This window comes from Heloderma suspectum, chromosome 2, assembly GCF_057233095.1.
Source record: "Heloderma suspectum isolate Gila_16-S chromosome 2, 16-S_ref, whole genome shotgun sequence".
NCBI classification, from domain to species: Eukaryota; Metazoa; Chordata; class Lepidosauria; order Squamata; family Helodermatidae; genus Heloderma; species Heloderma suspectum.
Genome location: NC_139459.1, coordinates 83,293,762 through 83,308,480, shown reverse-complemented (window position 1 = coordinate 83,308,480; position 14,719 = coordinate 83,293,762). Strand labels below are relative to the sequence as shown.

General features: G+C 43.6%; 3 long non-coding RNA genes across 3 annotated transcripts in view; all 3 read right to left on the bottom strand.

Annotated features, from left to right (window-relative positions):
* LOC146352416 (uncharacterized) overlaps positions 1-855 on the bottom strand; it is a 31,174-nt gene extending 30,319 nt beyond the window's left edge. Inside the window, exon 1 of the long non-coding RNA XR_014787364.1 lies at positions 717-855. This is a non-coding gene — a long non-coding RNA (uncharacterized LOC146352416). The remainder of the gene's footprint in view (positions 1-716) is intronic.
* Positions 1-14,719, bottom strand: part of LOC146352414 (uncharacterized) — an 82,869-nt gene that overhangs the window by 44,241 nt on the left and 23,909 nt on the right. The gene's annotated exons all lie outside the window — the stretch shown is intronic.
* The window catches only part of LOC146352415 (uncharacterized), a 30,301-nt gene continuing 16,625 nt past the window's right edge, over positions 1,044-14,719 (bottom strand). Inside the window, exons 3-5 of the long non-coding RNA XR_014787365.1 lie at positions 11,677-12,655; positions 9,796-9,896; positions 1,044-2,144 (exon numbers count right to left, since the gene is read on the bottom strand). This is a non-coding gene — a long non-coding RNA (uncharacterized LOC146352415). The remainder of the gene's footprint in view (positions 2,145-9,795; positions 9,897-11,676; positions 12,656-14,719) is intronic.

Here is a 14,719-nt window from a genome sequence, read left to right as displayed (position 1 = left end):
CCCTCATTCACCAACCCCATTTTAAGAATTATTTTTCAGCCCCATGAATTTGCACAAATGTGTTTGCAATTTTATTTTATTTTTTGTTGATCTTGCAGAGGTGCACAAGTGGACACTTAGGGCTGTCAAAAAATATAGAGCCTGGCTTTGTCAATGTCCGTGTATGTTTCAGCTATCAGAGGGAATGAAGTATACTAGGAAACATACAAAGAAATTGTATGGAAAAGGTATCCGGGTGACCTCTTACAGATTACTACTTTATTTTATTATTATTTATATAGTGCATATAGTGTTTACAGTATTTGAAGTGCTAAATGCTTGGTAACATTGCCTCAAAGTAAAGCTGCGTTCTTTAGCGCAAATGACATCAACGTGGAAACTGAAAAAGAAACATACCTTAAAGCTCATTGAAGGATGATCATTTTTGTAGTTAGTACCTGATCAACCCATAGAACCTTGAAAGAAGGGTTACAGACACTTGCTTTTTGCCACCCGAGCTCACTGCAGACAGTACATTCAGCAAACATGGCCATTGAACTCAGCTTGGCACCCCCCTCAGCTTGGCACCCCAGGCGACTGCCCAGCTCGCCCACCCCTAAGACTGGCCCTGAATACAGCGCCAGAGGAGGGCAGCTCAAATGTAGATTCTTCAGCTAGTTGCCATCTTGTTTCCAAGGCTGGCATCTCTGCAGCAGCATTAGCACAAAGATACATACCCCCATTCTAATGTAGAACAGCTTCCTGCACACCAGCTTCTCAGCACCCCAAATCCAAGAGCGTCTCCATTTCTTACACATCATACTGTTCTTATATCAACTCTGTTCCTATACTCTGCCATCACACAACGAAAAGAAACAAAGTGTGATTCAGTATTTAGGATGTTCTCCAGCCAAATTGGGTCTCTAGAGAATAATAGACAATGAAGAACAAACAATAGCATTCTTTAGTTGCAGCTGATACCGCTAAGAAAAGTATGAAAAAGCTCTTTTGTTCCATAACAATTCTGCTCCTGTATTCTTTATTTTTTTTACTTTTTCTTTCTTGTCATTTACTACTGAAGACATTTGTATCAAAACATGATATTTGCTTAAGGGTTCATCTGCCCCTTCCACTTAATTACATAACCGAAACTTTAATCCTTTGTTTGTAACGTCACAGTGGGGTTGCTGTGGAAATTAGTGTCTTGCCAAAAAGCCGTGCGCTGGGACTGCAGGTAGAGGATATGCAGAAGGAGCAGATTTGCTCCTGAGAAACAAAAGACCCTTTTAAAATCCAAATATTTTCACTATTCAAAAGAGAGCAAAAGGAGGGAAAGAAAACACATGACAAGCTCCTAAGGTGCAGCAGCTCTTTTTAACAAGGGCTTTGGCAAGATGAAGCGTGAAAACGTCCTGTTGCTGTCAGAGAAGATATTTTAAAAGCTTATGCATTTAGTTATTTTTAGTGTTTCACTCTTTGATTAACCCTTTGAAGTCTCCAAGAATAATAAGTAGGACTGCCATCTCTCTCTCTCTCTCTCTCCCCAGCCCGGCCACACCAAGTAGGCCTTCTGTGACTTTAATACCAGGATGGGGAATGTGTGTCCCTCCTGTTGTTGCTGGACTACAACTCCCATAATCCCTGACCATTGGCTATGCTGGCTAGGGTTATTGGGAATTGCAGTCCAACAACATCTGGAGAGCTATGTGTTCCCCACCTTTGCTTTAATAGCTGCATAGCAAGCAGAAATTCAGAAGGTGAAGCTTTTCCTGTCTGTATGCCAGGAAAAACTTCACATGCTGAATTTCTGCCACACACCTGTTAACGTCACATGTGCCTTGCTAAAAAAGAAGAAAAAGAAAAAGGCAACCCGAAGCTTAAGTATCAACACCAGTTTCCAATCCAGGGTTCCTCTATTGATCTCCTGACCCAGGTTCTAATGTATCTCCAGGGTTTCAGTCCAGGGTTGGAATCGATATCCAGAGTTCCAATCAGTTTCCAGTCTATCTCCAGGGTTCCTCTATTGATCTCCAAATGCTTTCCTGTTCCCCTTTATCTCTTGTATGTGCTGATTTGGCATAATCCTCGCAAGACACATTGCGCTCACGGTGACATTTGCGCTCACGGTGACACTTTGTTGATCCTCTGATAGCCCATGCTGTGGACTGAGAAAACATAGTCAGCAGGAATGGTGGATTCCATGCGGTGGCAAGATGAACAAACTCCCATGAACATGATTTGTGTGTGTGTGGAACATGATTTGTGTGTGTGAGTGTGTGTGTGTGTGTGTGTTTGGATACAGATTTTGGAAAGGAATCCCACAAGGACATACTTACGAACACACAATCAGCTTAGCCATTGTAGCTGGGAGTTATAAAAACTAACCCCCAATGGTCAGGGATTTCTTGCTGGTTTTGTAAAATTATCCTGTTGAATTTAAGAATTGTCATGAGGGTACTAAACAACAAGAGACAAGAGACTGGGGGCAGCTGTGGCCTTGAAAAGTACAGAGTGCGTGCTCTGAAGGGTCAGTATCTGTCCATGTCACTCGCTGCCCCAGCCTTGGTGCCATCCCTCAGAAAGGGCTGAGTGGTACATTCAAACCTGTAAAGATCTGACATGAATTCTGCATACTTCCAAGATGTTCGTGTCCCAGCAGGCAGAAACTGCATGGTGTAAACTCATAAAAGGAAACATCCTGCTGTCAGGACTGCTGACGAAAACTGTAGCTTACAGGTTCACATTAGGTTGCCTGAGCAAGACTGTTAAAATATTGTTTGTCTCATAAATGTATTCAATAATTCTGCTTTAGTAAAAGTCTGTGGACAATTTGCATAAACTTAGATGAATTAGCATATGCAAATGAAAAGTTCCCTTTTCTCCTCCCTCTCTCTGTGTAAGAGGTGGTATCCAATCATTCCTGTGCTCTGATAACAGATGACAAGTGGGACCTACAACAAAATGTTGCAGAGTGAAATGTTGCTGTTCAGGATTCCAGCACTCCCCTCCACACACACCCCTTCTGTGGCTACTAAGCATGCTTGGTCCTCACTGGCCTAGTTTTTTGGGTCCCTCCCTTAGGGTTCACCCTACCTAAGGATGTTTTGTTCTTCTGCAAACCACGTGGCTCCCCCAGCCTTGCTGGCACCTCCCTCTTGTGTATGGATGGTGCTGTTTTTGGATATATAAGTAACATCTCACACAACCTGAATGTCAGAAAGGAGGGATTCCATGTTAATTCCCTTTAACAGAGACGTTGCCTTGGCTTATAAGTATTCCCCCACCCCCACCCCTTACAGGTCAGATTGCCTTCCTTTCAATTTCAAAGAAAATATCTGCTGTGCTTGGTACTACTTGGTACTTGCTTATACTACAATTTGCATAAGCCTTAGGAGAAGCATGGAGCTCTTTTTCTTAAGGAAACAATGTTTACCATCCCAAAATCCTTAATGCTGCCATTGGCTCTTTTTTGCTCTGTTCTCTATTATTAAATAGCACCACTCAGCTACTTCAGTAGAGGAGAAGCCAAAACATAAGGCAACTCAAAATCCCCTTAACCAAGGTCTAATGCACATGAGTGCGCGCACGCATGCACGCGCACGTGTGCGCGCACACACACACACACACACACACTGCAGCAGTCTCAGATCATATTCAGCAGCTAGTTGGTATTCTAAATCATGTATAAGACACTGTTCTACTAAGCACTGTATGAATAACACTGATGGGGACGGCAGTCCCTGTTTCAAGAATCAGAGTCTATGCAGGGCAGCAGACAAGAGGAACAATAAAATGACAGCAATGGGAAGAAAGTAAGACAATACTGGTCAGTGTGAAAGTTGTTCACCCAACTCATTTATCCAGTCTCCTGCAGAAGCTGTCCTGAGGGCTGTTTCATACAACACTTCAATGCATGTATAGCTATTACATAACACATGAAGAGGTGGTTGTATGACCAAACCCAGCATTCTGCTTGAACTATATACTATCAAACTGTGATCAATGAGTAGCGCATCAATCTCAACTCAACTTGTACTTGTGCTGGCGGGCTCTATGAACTTTCAGCACATCTCAAGCAGCAGTCTGGGCTAGGTTAGTCACCTGAATCACAAAGGTTATTGGCTGGGTTGTCTCTTTCAGCCTTGCTGCTCATGCCAGATTTGTTTTTATGATGATTTGGGCATGCGCATGATGCATTCTGGGACAGCATGAGAGATTCCAACCATTGTTCCTCTCAAACCAGTTATGCAGTTTCACTGATATGTCCACAAAACATATCCAACTACATGAAAGCCAAGCCACTTTGTCCAGTTACCAGGCACTGCACCAAACAAGCAAAGACAAGGCGTATCACTATACAGAGAATCCTGGAAGCTAGGATTTCTACCTCAAAATATCCACACACCACATTTCTACATAGGCTGAGTTAATACTGTATAGAGCATTTTGTGTAAATACAATAAAATAAAGAGCTTGAAGGAAACAATACTTTCTTTACAAAACCATGCTATGGTGGGTGGTGGGAGCTCCAAAGACAGAGGAAGCCCCTTATCCAAACCCCACCAAGCTCCTACAGGCAGGGCGAAAGAGAAGGAGGAGTGGCATTTTTCTGTATTTTGTATTTTTGGTTGTTGTTTTTTACACCATTACAATTTCCCTTCCATTGATTGCAATGGGAAGGAAATTATGTACACCAGCTCCAGAACTGGTGGACATTTCCCACAATTCCAGGGGCATATCAGGGGAATGGGAAGCCCATGGATGCTCTCCACACCCACCCCAACACACTCATGGAATGCCTCCTTTTTGCCTTTACTGGCATTGGAGCTTTGCTGCTGGAGAGCCAAGGGCTGCAGAAGTTTCCGTGGTGGCTAGGAGGGGTTTTCAAGGTTGGATCTCCTCCTCCAAGGTCAGGGCTCTCTCTCCACCCTTGGACAGAGATATCCAAAACATCCTATGGCCCCTGGGATGCATAGAATTGTACCCTAAGGGTTGTATCCAATGTTAGTCCTACTTACAGTAGACCCACTGAAATGAAGGGGACTGAAGTTTAGGGATATCAGAGAATTCCACGACGGATCTTGGTGAGGCCGAATGCCAGTGCATTCAGCCCCCCGAAATCCATCGCGGAACGAAGCCCCCACCCCCCACCCCACAAAAGGTGCACAGGACGAAGTCCCCACCGCTCCCACCCCATGAAAGACACACGAAACGGAGCACTTACCTGCTCCCGTCCGCGCTGCTTTGCGAATGGCGGCCGTCCTGCGGCCGCCATTCGCTTCCTCCTCTTCAAGCCATGATAGGCTATGTAAATACTTACATAGCCTATCACGGCTAACGCAGGGAAGCCATTTGCGTCCCTGCGGAGGCCATGATAGGCTACGTAAGTATTTACGTAGCCTATCATGGCGGGGGGGGGGGAAACCCCAGCGTACGCAAATGGCGGCGGCTACCGCCATTTGCGTACGCTGGGGTTTTTTTCCCCCCTGCCATGATCGACTACGTAAGTATTTACATAGCCTATAACGGCTCAATACAGGGACGCAAATGGCGGCGGCTATGACAGCCACCATTTGTGTCCCTGCAGGGCTGCCCAGCAGCCGGATGTCCGGCTGCGGGCGGCTGGAGCCAGCCGGCGGCTCTGCGGCTTGGCCGCGGAGTGGAGCTGGCCGGGCAGGATTCCGGGGGGAGGGACAGAGCGCCTCCCCCCCACCGCGGATGCCCCTCAGTAGAGCAAGGTAAGGGATTCGTACATCCCTACTGAAGTTAGACTAGCACTGGATACAACCCTAAGTGGGCATGTCATTCACACACAGCTTATTGATATGGTTTACGGAGTCACAGGCCACCAAAAGTAGTGTGATGCTGTGTAAATTAGTTCATAAATACAGCTTGGCATGCTCTCTTTTCTACTGTATCAGGCCAGGGCTAGACAAGTGGCTGCCATCACATCTGCAGCCCCACATCCCCTCCTCTCTCCCTGTTAACATCTCATCTAATAATACTAAAGGCAATACATGATATGACATCATCAGGCTTTGAATTTCCCACCCCCAGCAAGTAGCAGCCCATAAAGTGGAGTGGGGGCAGGGAAATCCAGAGCATGATAACACCATGCATTGTGCGCTAGAGAGAGGAAGAGATGACTCGGAGTGCTGTTTTTGGCAGCAGCCACTTGCCTGCTTTAATGTCTAGTTTCAGCCTCACTGTCTATATTATTTATTTAGATGAGTTCATAGAAGGATTACTTTAAAAAACAACCCAACGATCTGCTGAGAAACTAACTGGCTCTGAGAGGCAAGTGTGAATACTTCCCTTCTCATGTAAGACAAATTATGCCACTAATTACTCCTAAACTATTCCTTCTGCAGGCTTGTTGAGACACAACACATTTTGGATGCATGAATCCTCCAAATAATTCTGCTGATGAAAGACAGGAAAGAAAGAAAGAAAGAAAGAAAGAAAGAAAGAAAAGAGAGGAAAGAAAGAAAGAAAGAAAGAAAGAGAAATCTGGCTGACTCCCAGAACTGTGTTGGATCTGTAATGCTAGTATGAGTAATAAGTATAAAAAGTGACTCAATATATACATGCGACCAGCCAGATTGGCCAGAAAGAGCCATTTTAACTTTAGTCACTCTCAAAGTGTTCCTGTAATGTCAGCTGTTATGGCAAAAAGGATCTTCTGCTGATATTCTTAAGATGTTGGCAAAAGAACACTTGTTCTGTGTTTATAGAAATGCAACATTTAAAAAAAATCAAAATCATTTCCTGATATTTAGCAGCAAGATACCAGTGGAAATGTATCAATCAATATCCCATACATTCTGGGGCTGGACCCCAGCAATCAAACACAGCTGAGCCCTGGCTCAAAGTAACTTCCGAGCTAATGACAAATGATGCATTAGCTTTCATCTGGGAATGCAAGCTTCCATTTCTAAGAATAACACCCAGGAGGGTTATTTCAGGTGAGCTGCCTGTTTATTATGCACCTGCATATTTTGCAGAATGAAAGAGACAAAGGGTGGTAATGAGGCGTTCACTATGGTACCTTGAGATAATACTTTAGGGCTCCTGTTATGGGCCAAATGTGATTTTTCTATGAATTATACAGGCTAGTAAAAGCAAGAAGCACCTAGCATTCTGAAAATATAATAATATTCCACAAGATAAAGAAAATAACATGTGTACTGGCTGGTGATAAATAATAATACAATGACACTATCCATAAGAAATATACAATGCTGTTTCATTTCTGACACATGATAGAAAGCAAGCACAAAAGAATCACAAGAAAACAATTTTATGCAACAGCTGGTAGAGTATCATAATTACAGTCATCTTGATCTGTGACACTGCAAGGTTGCTAACTAGTGCTTCACATTAGCTGTGCCTTAAAGCAGAACTCTAAACAGTTCACAGTAACCATCTTTGTTTCCAGAAATGCAGATTAATGGTATCTGAAAGGACTCATATGAATAATGCAGTATGTTCAGTTATAAAATGAGTGTGCTGAAGCAGTTATCAATCAACATTCAAGAAATGTTCATTTATGTAGAAGCAGAGTGCTGCAGTTTTGGATGAAAGAACATTTAGGAGCTCTTCCCCACTCCCCCACCCGCACAATAAATTATTTATCAATGTGCACACTCTACAAATCTTCCCTCAAGATAGCTCTTTTGTTACCAGGGCAGGGAGGGGAGTGGGGAAGAGTACTTTTGTGAGTATGCAAAGTAAAAGAGTTTTTGTACCTGGGAAAATATTGTTCCTTCGGATAATGCTTTCATCACTATTGTGTGATTGTGGATGGGGACGTAGGACTGGGATGGGAATCCTGGGCACTGCTTGTGTAATTATGAGAGATAAGCAATGCAAGGTGTTTCCAGATGGACAGCTCTTAGCATTACCAATCCAAATACACGGTGAAGATATTATGTCTTTCCCTCCTTAACAGATAAAAGATAAAAGATAAAAGACAGAAGAAGTCGTGGGAAAATAAGGAGGATTATGAATGAAAGATGACAGTGTCTGAACCCCCCTCTAAAATTCTGTGAATAGGCAGGGTGATTGCCCAAGAAAAGCCTCATCTGAAAGCATCCACCAAATCCCACATATAAAATATAGCAACTGTTGTGAACTTTTAAAATTAATTTCAGTGTGTTGGCAATATTAACAGAAAGTGTTATATGGGTGGCATTTTGGGGGAACACTGTTACAAAAAGTAACCTTAGAAATAATCCATTTTGTTGTTTTGCAAGAGTTACACAGAGTTAAGAATAAAATTCTTCTGTTTCATATTCCAGGCTCTGGCCACAACCCATACACAGTGAGGCAGGCAGCTTTAAGCCCATTAAAACAATGGGTTTAAGCAGGCCCAGCTCCATTTAGTTAGTGGTGTCTGTGTGCATAGTTTGAAAAGTTTGCCATGGCAAGTGTCATACCATGCATGAAATCTCTTTGAGCTTTGCAATGTGTCAGTATCCAGCAAAGAAAACCGCCCAGAGAGCTTCGGCTATTGGGCGGTATAGAAATAAATAAATAAATAAAATAAAGAATGAGAAAATATGCATGGTGACTATTGAATTTCTTTCTTGAATCATAGAACCATAGAACAGTAGGGTTGGAAGGGGCCAATAAGACCATCGAGTCCAACCCCCTGCTCAGTGCAGGAATCCAACCTGTTGTGCACTTGAGAAATAGATAATTAAATCAGTCTTGCCATTCTGGGTTAGTTTGTTTACTTTTTTCACAAGAGTTTGGGATTGTATAAGACTTCTAAGTCAAAACAGTCCTTGTCAGCTGTGAACAAAACAGTCCTAACATTTTATTGTCTTGCCTAGCTAAATAAAGCTCACTGTGAAAGCAAGATGGGTGCAATAAAACCCTTGCCTTACTCTTCCTATCAAGTATTTACTTAGTAAACAATTAATAGACCTCCTTACTCAGCAAAATGCTCCCACTCTGTTTAACAGAAGTATAGAAATTGAGAGATGATATTTTTTATTATAACAACTAGTAAAGGTTTTATGCAAGCTTTCAGGCTGCATAAAACTATCATTCATGCAGAAAGCTAAAAAAAGGTGAAGGAAGGACTTGTTCTTGTGCCTAGTTAAGTTTTAGACAGGTGGCTATAAGTGAGATTCTTCCTGGCTTCAGGTGGGTAAGTCTTTGGGGGCTTTTAATTACAAAATTGTGGGGTTCCAAGACAAACAATGAAAAATGCATTAGCTTCTTATAAAGCTGCAGATGTAGCAGGCAAGAAGCTACTCTACCACTTTGTAATTAATGATAAAACAACTCACCAGTTGTTCAGTTCTATTTTGGTGGGCCTGGTAAAGCCACTGGCATTAGAATCTACAGTAAACAGTGCTTAAATAAGGAACATGGGATGTCACAATCTTCCATTCCTTGTAGTCATTTAGATAGTGGGAAAGCACTTACAGGATGTACTTCAGTAATCTTGTGATCATCTGTAATTCTGTAGTTTAGCAAAGATATGCCTGTGTTGCCTTTCCCATAGCTATCGTTTTATGGTCTTTAACTGGAAAATACGCAGTCCCTTTGCACATAGTGTCAATATACCCAACCTTTATGATGATTTATGCTATGACACACCTCCAGGACCAGAAAGAACAAAACCAGGAAACACAAATTAATTTAAAGACATGTTCTTTGCTGTGCTTATCACAACTTTACTTTTCAAAGACATTTGGGAGCGGGGAGGAGAGAACAAAGGAAATAAAATATCCAAGTGATAAGTTCATGGCTTTGGTTTTCTAGTCAAAAACATATAACCATACTAAATAGTTTGTCACTTACCAGTCACTTCTTCAGTTACAGTAATCATCTTCAGTTTTGCTGTCAGTCCAGATGGCCAGGGGGTTCTTTACATAATTGGAAAGTGATCCAAATGGATATGCCTGTTTAATATGCAATATAGAGGCCTCTTACACAGAACTGAAGCACTTGCTTTTCATACAGTAAGGGGGTGTTCTTAAAATGCATTTATATACCTCAACACAGTCATCCAATTCGACCATGCATCTTGGATAAAAATAAACCTCCCTAGCAAGGGTGTTTAGTTCTGCCCCCTCTAGACTGTGGCTTTAATCTAGCCATCTAAAATGTTAGACTTCAACATAAGCATGGCATTGTGAATAGCTGGTGTTACGCTGGTGCTGCAGACACTGCAATCCCCGCATGCTGCAGCCATCCTAAGTGGCACACCAGGCACAGCAGCCTGAGGCCCTTGACTCCTCTCAGGGGCACCGAGTGGCAAATCTTCCCCAGTCCTTGCATCCAGAGCTTACTCCTGCTATGGGTATAAGCTGCCTGTACATCAGGGATGGGAAACCTCTGGCTCATTGGTCTAATCTGGCCCGTGAAGGTTTCCCTTCCAGCTCATGGAGACTTGGGCTCCCTCTGTGGCTCTCTTCCTCTCCCCGAGCCCCACACCCTGGCCTGGAGGCTACCAAGGGCTTGGGGAGGAGGGGGAAAGAGGAATCTCCTTGTCATCTCTTCTCTGTGGCTGGAGAGTAAAAGGGGACTTGCCTGTGTGCTGCTCCCCATCCCAATGGAAGCATCTTGGAGAAAAATACACCTCCTGCCATGGAAGCCACACCCAGCGAAGCTGGGTTGCGGCCAGTGCACTGCGGATCATCCATCCGGCGCATCAGTGAGGGTGGCTTCACTGCACATGGGTGCTCCCCAGTGGGTGCACCCATGTCAGCAGACTTTTAAAAGTGATATAGAAAACAATGTTAGTTTTTTTGTTTGTTTGTTTGTTTACTTAAAAATGGCCTTTTCCTCACCTTTCCTATAACCAAGGTAGATTGTTTATTTTTTTATTTAAAAAACGTTGGTATCACTTCTCTGCCCAACAGGGCCCTCAAAGTGGTGTACAATAAAATCCAATAATGCCACTTCCCCTGGGCTGCACCTGATGGGCAGCTTGCCAGCTGGGGGAGCACTTTGAGAGAGAAGGCAGGGCCAGGTCACACCACACACTGACCGATCTTGGGGAGCGGAGCTTCACCCTATATAAGCTGGCTCTGCCCTCCCCTTGGCCTCTTTCTATTCTGCCTGGTGGCCAGTCACCTGCTTGCCCTACAGTCAGTACAGGCATTATGCTGGTTGCTTCCGGGCTGGGTAGGATTTTTCCCCCTTCCCCCTAATTGACTTTGGAGGCAGGGTTTTTTGCCTACCCTGTACTGTCTTGTTGTGATATTGGGCCGTGTGCCAGTTTAAATAGCTTGGGCCATGTGCCACTTTAAACAGACTGGTCACATTCCAGGGTTGTACAGGAAAGATTCAATAGGAAATCTCTGGTGAGCACCCAGAGGCACCTTTAGGTGATGGGTTGTTTCCCAGACTTGTCCTTTGGGTTGTGGGGCTTGGGGATGGGATGGGAATAGCCTTTAAGGCATGCCCATAATGCACTCAAAGTCTTCAACCTTACAGTACTGTGGTATGGAAGGGTCTCCCTCAATAGGAGGTGGCTGGCCGGACCCAGGCTGTAAATTACGTCTTGTGTACAGTTTGAGGGTAGGATGGCTCACACATTATGAAGATACAGGAGGAGATCCTTAAGGGACACTTGCCTCACATCATTTCCGCACAGTTTGTGGATCTTTCTGCAGGCCATTTTCCTTGCAAATGGTTAAATAAAAGGTAGCCCTGGTTTACTCCAGCACCTCTTACCTCTTTCTTCAAGGTGGGTGCACAAAATCACAGCGAAAGCAAAGTTCCACAGTTGAGGAGCTGCTACAGAAAACTCCCTGTGGTGAGACAGGCAACAGGGGCTCAGATGATCTCAGATTATGGGCAGATCTCAGGTTATGGGCAGCCTCATATGGGAGGAGGCAGTCCTTCAGATATCCTGGGCCCAAACTGCTTAGTCTTTATGGGGCAAAACCAGCACCTTAAATTGGGCTTGAAACAAATTGGAAGCCAATGCAATTGGTTCAAGCCTGGTGATATATGGGCTCTAAAGTGCATGCCAGACAATGGTCAGGCTGCTGGATTTTGTACTAGCTGTACTGTCTGAAGAATTCTCAAGGGCAGTCCCATGTAGAGCACATTTGTTGTTGTTGTTGTTCAGTCGTTCACTCGTGTCCGACTCTTCATGACCCAATGGACCATAGCACGCCAGGCCTTCCTATCCTGCGCTCTCTCCCGGAGTGTGCTCAAGACAAGTTCATATTCATTGCATCGGTGATGCTGTCTAGCCACCTCATCCTCTGCCGTCCCCTTCTCCTTTTGCCTTCAATCTTTCCCAGCATCAGGGTCTTTGCCAGGGAGTTTTCTCTTCGCATTAGGTGGCCAAAATATTTGAGCTTCAGCTTCAGTATCTGTCCTTCCAATGAGCACTCAGGGTTGATTTCCTTTAGGATTGACTGATTTGACCTCCTTGCTGTCCAGGGGACTCATAAGAGTCTTCTCCAGCACCACAGTTTGAAAGCATCAATTCTTCGGCGGCGAATCGGCACTCAGCCTTCCTTATAGTCCAGCTCTCACAGCCATACATTGCTACTGGGAAAACCATAGCTTTGATTATTCGAGCCTTCGTCGGCAAGGTGATGTCTCTGCTTCTTACTATGCTGTCTAGGTTTGCCATAGCTTTCCTCCCAAGGAGCAAGCGTCTTTTAATTTTATGGCTACAGTCACTGTCTGCGGTGATCTTGGAGCCCAAGAAAATAAAATCGTAGAGCACATTACAGTCATCTAAACAAGACGTGATTAAGGCATGGATCACCATCATCAGATATGCCTTCTCTAGGAAGGGGCACAGCTGGTGGCTCAGCCAAAGCTAGGCAGATGTGCTGTTGGCCAAGGCAGCCAGCTAGCTTTCTAGGAGCAATGATGAGCCCAAGCTGTAAACCCGATACTTCAGAGGGAGTGCAAACCATCCAGAACAGGTTCCATCCCCAATTGCAGGTTGGTATGTCTATTGACCAATAGGACCTCATTCTGGTCTGGATTTCTGGATTGAACCTCAGTTTGTTCACCCTTATCCAGTCCTTCACTGCATTCAGAGAATGGTTCAGGACTTCCACAGTCTCCTTGGCATCCGTTGAAAAAGAGAGATAGAGCTGGGTATCATCAGCATAGTGATGGAATCCACCCCTAAAACTCCAGCTGACCTCTCCCAGTGGAGTCATGTAATTGTTAAAAAGGAAAGGGGTCAATATTGAGCCCTGAGGAACCTCATAAAGTAACAGCCATGAGACTGAACAATAGTGCCCCAGCACTACCTTCTGAGAATGTTCAAACTGGAAACACCACAAAACAGTACCCAAAGTCCCATATCAGCCAAATGGTCTAGAAGAATACCATGATAGATGGTATGAAATGCTACCAAGAGGCACAGCAGAACCAGGAATGCACTCACCCTGTCCAGTTCCCAGTGTAGGCCATCCACAAAGGTGACCAAAGCTGTTTCTGTCCCCAAACCAGGCCTGAACCTAGATTGGAAAGGATCTAAATAATCAGCTTCATCCAAGAAAGCCTGGAGTTGTACTACCTAATAATAATAATAATAATAATAATAATAGATAATTCAAGATGTTATGCAAGCTTTCAGGCATGTGCCCAATTCAGCTTAGACAGGTACTGCTGGTCAAATGGGTTGGGTTTTGAATTACAAAATCACGGAGTTCAAAGACAAACAGTGAAAAATGCACTAGTCTTCCCAAAAGACCTTTAAAAAGTAAGATTGGAAACTGGGCAGTAATTATTTTAGGGTAATGGGATCCAGTGAAGGCTTCTTTAACTTCTTCTTTTAGGCAGACTGGAAGATATCCCTCTTTCAAAAAAGTGTTTAGAACCTCTGCCACCGAACTGGCCAGCCTTCTTCTGGCATCCATCAGCCAGAATGGAGACATGGGTCTAATGAACAAGTGGTTGACCTTATTACTTCAAGCAACTTGTCCACATCTTCAGGTTGAACAAACTGAAACTTATCCATCAAAACTGGACAAGTAGTTGCCTCAGTTACCTCACCAGGCAGAAGCCATCCTCAGTGTGGAGTCCAAGTTGGAGCAGATACAAGTGATTTTATCAGCAAAGTGTTTTGCAAGCTCATCACAGCAGGGTTCTGAGGGTTCCTTTTCACTACCCTCGGGACTAGAATGCAATAGCCCCTTAACTACCTGAAACAACACTGCTGGATGACATTGTGCTAATGGTTTACAAGTCAAATACCAAAATACAACACAACATGACTAATAATAACATTAAAACAATAAGGAAAAAAACTAATTATATGTTCATCATTAGATCCAGGAATGTAAACTTTTAAAACCTTTTCCTTCCATTATGTTTTGTGTTAATCACTAGAGATTAAAATTTTCCCCTTCTTTCTCTTGCCTTCAAAGGAAATTTCTTTAGAAAATTACTGATTGTTCTGTCATACACTCAAAGTACATTGTGTCAAGATTAGAAATCACAGCAGTGATGTCAATAATTTCCAAGTTTACTTTTCCCAAAAATATAAAGCAAGTGATAGATGTCTTGCATCACTGCATGCTTTTTAGTGTGTCATACAAATCTATCTGCCAAACACTGCAGTTAAGTGAAGGTAGTTCACAAGCCAAATCAAATTTTCACACAGATAAGGATTTACCACTTAGTAACAACTGTGTGAAGATGCCACTCCTATAGACCTTCCAATAGGGATCTCTAGCATATTTATTATTGTAGCACAAGTTCTTCAGACATCCCAGTTAAATGGTTGGTTTATGGT